The following is a 5,208-nucleotide window of genomic DNA, read 5'->3' on the forward strand; positions in this document are numbered from 1 at the left end:
AAACTATAAATATTCAATAAAAGATATTACTATAATCCTTATTCAATGATTCTACGACATAAAAGATATTCCTATAATCCCTTTTATTTTGTCACTATCATTCTTTTGCTTATTTATAAACAAATTGTACCAAAAATAATTTCTTTTTATTTTTTTGACTTTCAAAATACAACATATAAAAAAAGTAATGAATAAAATGAAACAAAAATAATAGTAAAAAGTATATATAAAATTCAATTTCCATCATTCAAGTATTTATTATGATCATGTAACATTTTATATTTGTGTAGATTCATGAAATATAGTTTGTGTCTTTATCATATCATAGTATATTATAGAAAATCACAAGGCTATGTAATTTGAAATCTAAAAATGAAAACAATAGAAAGCATAGTTTCAGTATAATACATAAAATCTAAAAATCAATTCTTGTATTGCAGCCTCCCACTCTCTGAACCGGCATAAGGATCAATAATAACATTAATAACAACTAATTCTAAAAGAGCAGACTTGAGTTCATCAGGTGTCCCAACAAGTTAGCTCTTTCCACCAAAAACTTCAATCAAAGTCTGAACCAATGTCCGAATTGAAACCAATGTCACTATCACAAGGCTTTCTGCAGCAAAACCAGAGAACATAGAAGCTAAGAACTCCAAAGGGTTCAAATTAGTATCATCCACGATTGCATTCTCAGCAAAGATGTCATTTAAGAAGTTATTGCCATTAATGTGCTGCTGAGATAATTCTTCCTGCTCATTGAATATATATCTACTTCCTTTAGAAGAATGAAACATCAAGCCTTCAATATCATCATGTATGGATAAGCCTGCTAAAGAAAGGTCATTAAGACCTTGGGACTCTTCTCCCACGACCTTAAAATCATGGGTTATATCATCAGGGAGCTGACATCGTCGTTTGGGATACTTTCTTGGACAAGTTCATTATCAACTAGGATGTCAACAAAATAACTACATAGACTCTAACTAAAGTTGCAGTAATGTCCAATCAGCCTCACCCAAACCCTCAAAATAGATCAATTTGATCATGTTCATTGATCAGACAAGCTGCCCAAAGAAAGAAGAGGAAAAAAATAAAAAGGTTCACACAAATTTGACACATCATATTGATAAATGAATTAAAAGATGAACATGCCAAAACCACAACTCATTATACAACTCATTATCCTAAACATCCATGACATATACTACAACATGGGCAAAGCAGTTGAGCTTAAGTTACAATATAGATATAGCTAATTTTAGCATCACTGCAAACAAAATACATGTAAAGCCAGTTCGAGTTTAGAAGACGTCACTTGTATACCAAAAAACAAAAGATGAAGAACAGAGATAAATTGTTTCAGAAATAGGAAGACATAAAACGCACTGTTAAAAATTTCAATTGTTCGCACGATGATGACGACTCGCCAAGAAACTCTGATCTTAACTTCATCAATAAGCGACCAAGATAGTTTAAGCTTTCTCCATCTCGACCTCCACCCCGAAAGAAATCATGAGGCAAAGCCTCGACAAGAACAGAACCAGTGGTTAGAAGAAGCATGGTATTCATCACAGCAACAACCATCAACAATAAAGTAAATTCATAATCAACAAAACCAATTCATATGTCAATTCATCAATTCACAAAACCCTTATATATATATTCATATTGTAAACCCAAACTATTGTATCAAAAGAATTCAGAATTCAATTAAACAAATAGGTATATCAAATCAATTCAGAAATTAGAAAAATTATCATTTGTTTAAACCTGTTTCATTAACTTTGAAAAAACAAAAGAAAAAATTAACCTGTTACCTGTTTTGGCAGATCGACTTCAGGCAGCAAGGCGAGGTGTGGCGAGGTGTGGTGACGCGAGTAGCGGCGTAGCGATCCACGACGACGGAACGCGACGGAAGCGACACACCACCAGTGGAAAGCAGAGTAGAGTAGACGCACGACCAGCGCAAAGCAGTGCAGCGCAGACCAAGGACGACGGACGATGAAGACGATGGACGCTCAATTTTATTAATTCTTTTTCATCATCATCATTATTCTATAACTACCACCGCATATTGTTATTATAATTGGTATTATTTTCATTGTTATTATTATTGTTGTTATTTAATTGTGAATAATTTTTCTTTAATTTTAATCCTTTTAGATAATTAATGTGTTTGAAAAAAATTTATATATAACAACAAATATACTTAATAATAAGCATATTTTTATCTTTAATATTTGTACGTATGACATTTGGTTTAGTTTTAATAATACTTCTAATATTTCAAATATATTTTCTTTGACAATGATTTTAATTATATTCCTAGACATTATTGTCATGCAACATGACAACTCGAACTATTTAACAAAAGAAAAAGTATGAGAAACCAATGAAATATTTATACAATATATATAATGAAAATTTAGGAAATATTAGAAATATAACTATTAGTGTTATCTTTTTTCATCAGCTGAAATTTTTGAAATGAGTGGTATCATGACATGATATTAGAGTTCTAGATCCGAAAAGTCAAGAGTTCAATCTTGAGTGTAGAGGAGTAAGCTTATTGAGTTATTGTATTCCATGGACATACAAGTTCAATAATGTATAATTAACTACTGGTCAACTAGTCAAAATTAGAGAATCCAATTTGTTAATATCATCTGACTATTTAATTTTTATAAATGAAAATGCGTTTTCTGTTAAAATAATGTTAATCACCGGTCTTACAAAGTGCAATAATCAAACTTAAAATAGCGCAAATGCCATTTAATTTGCAAATTAACATTAATCCCCACATAAACATGATCAATTAATTACTACGTACACTTTCTCCAGCTTTCTGTTTTGTCAACCAACTGCTTTAACATCTATCTCCAACAAACACTCCTAGTTTTCCATTAATTAATAATCCCCCTAGTTTAATTCGCATTATAATACTAACACATTCTGTCATTCACTAATAATAATGCCCCTCATTTTTTTTTACCGAAGATATGAAAACTCGAACTCGCAACCTCTTAATTGAGTATGGGGAGACTATGTCATTTGAGTTATTGTTTCTTGGCAATAATAATGCCCCTCATGCATAAGTTGTTTTTGAAAAAAATATAAAAACGATAATTAAATTTGGCTCAACGAAAACTCTCGAGTTGGTTCAAATAATAAGAACATAATCTATAATTTTATATATTATCTATCTATTAATTATAATTTTTTTATTTGTATCTTATATTAAAATTATATATATATAATTGAGTCAGTTTATGAACTAATGATAAGTTGAGCTTATCCAAATTTAAACTCAACCCATTTAATTTATGAATTCACTTTTAAGTTCAATCTTGGCTCACTAGCTCATAAATTCAGTTTATTAAGTTATTAATTAGTCGAATTCGAACCGATTCATGATTCACTTTCAGTTAGAGAATAATAATTTTTTCTTTTTAGGTAATGATCAAAGTTGAAGAAATTAAAGGTGTGTTTGGTTTTTTAATATTTTTCAGAATTTATGAGAAAAAAATGAAAATAGAAAATATTATATTGTACTTGTTATTATCTTTTTACAAATTTTTTAAATAAAAATAAAAAAATAAAAAATACATATATTCGGTGGTTAGAATTGAGACACTGAGATCAATCAATCACTTTTGTCTATGTGTAAAAATTAAAGAATGAGCAACCAGACAAATAAATCCCCTTATTTTGCCTTAAACTTGTTCACATTTTTTGGATGGGTTGCCTACTTCTTTTTCATGTTAACATTTTTAATTCTTAAATAAATATCCCACGCTTTTAAGATTTCTTTAATTTAATAATCTTGAATCAAATTAAATCATAGCGAATGTTGACTTTATATCATTCATATGTTTTATATACATTAGAGGGATATATATTGGGAAGAAAATGAAGTGTTATATAAGTTAAAATCAGTTATTAAAATTAGTTATTATTAATATAAATATATAATAATTAAATTTAATGATTATTTTTATGTATAAATAATATTTTTAATAAAAATGTCGCAATATGAAATGCTAATTATGTTATTATATATCAACATTTTCCTACAAAATAGAGAAAAAGTTATGGAGTAGATTAATTTTATAAATTTTATATAATAGAATAACTAGAACAAATTATATATAAGCCAATTGGCACAGCAAAATTTTATAATTCAGCTAAAAGAAAAATGGAGACATGAATTAACCAAATATACGTTTTTATGTAATTTGAATTACACATTTACAATAATTCGAATTAGGTAATGAAGTTTAACATTTGATTTGTAATTGTACTTTGTGTTTAGAGTCAGTTAACCTTCTCTAATTTGGTTGCATTTATTTTATTTTTTATCATGTGACAGAGCCTTGAGCAAATTGGTAACAGAACAGAATGCCTTAGGATTAAATTAGATTTATATTTATATTTAAGTACTGATATTGAGGTAAAAATCTGGATTTCTTTTGATTAGTTTTCTTGCTAGCATTCTTTTTGTTATATTATTTTCTGTTTTATACATGAATTTTTATTGAAGTTATTGTCTGGGTTCTATTAAGCGATTATTTTATATAATAGCCTTAACTTGCGAGAACTGCATGGTGAAGTCTAAATACTTGTATGCTTTTTTATCTTAATTTAGTTTTTTTTATCTTAATTTAATTTTTCAGGACATATTGAAGAAAGCTCAGCTTCTTTTTCCTTGTGCTATGGTTGTTGATTCAATACAAGCTCTTGATCCTATTAACACTCTTAATAGTTTTCTTTCAACTCTATTAACACTTTTTTTTTCTATCATTTGCTAATGTCTTTGAATTTAACATTTTGAGAGAATCCATTTCTATGAACATCCCTAACAACAAGTTCTAGATCCCAATGAAGAAAGAGGAAGTTCTAGTAGGCGTAGCATAAATAGGAAACAGCAACAAAGTATATATGACACATATTTTATATTTGTTTTTTATTTTCATCTACCATATTATACAAAATAAAATACTAAACACTAACTATACAAAAGTAAAAAAAAAACACTAATTATACAATCATTTTTTTACATTATCATCAAAATTATTGTGAATTAAAATTTTATTAAAAAGTATTTATTATCATTATTATTTAAATATCTATTATTTGTGTAAAAAATTATATTTTTGAGTTAATTATGCATATAGACAATTTTTCTCTGTATAAACTCGTTATTATGTA

The 5,208-nt window shown here is 27.7% G+C and overlaps 1 long non-coding RNA gene across 2 annotated transcripts; it reads right to left on the reverse strand.

Moving 5' to 3' along the window:
- LOC107614222 lies at positions 292-2,074 on the reverse strand. 2 transcript variants are annotated; one of them, XR_001614336.2, is made up of 2 exons: positions 1,387-2,074; positions 292-1,064 (listed from the first exon to the last, which is right to left on the reverse strand). It is a non-coding gene; the product is annotated as an uncharacterized LOC107614222 (long non-coding RNA). The 2 variants fall into 2 exon arrangements; XR_002351731.1 differs by having other exon boundaries at positions 1,818-2,072.

The sequence above is a fragment of the Arachis ipaensis genome, chromosome B08 (genome assembly GCF_000816755.2).
Source record: "Arachis ipaensis cultivar K30076 chromosome B08, Araip1.1, whole genome shotgun sequence".
Lineage (NCBI taxonomy): Eukaryota > Viridiplantae > Streptophyta > Magnoliopsida > Fabales > Fabaceae > Arachis > Arachis ipaensis.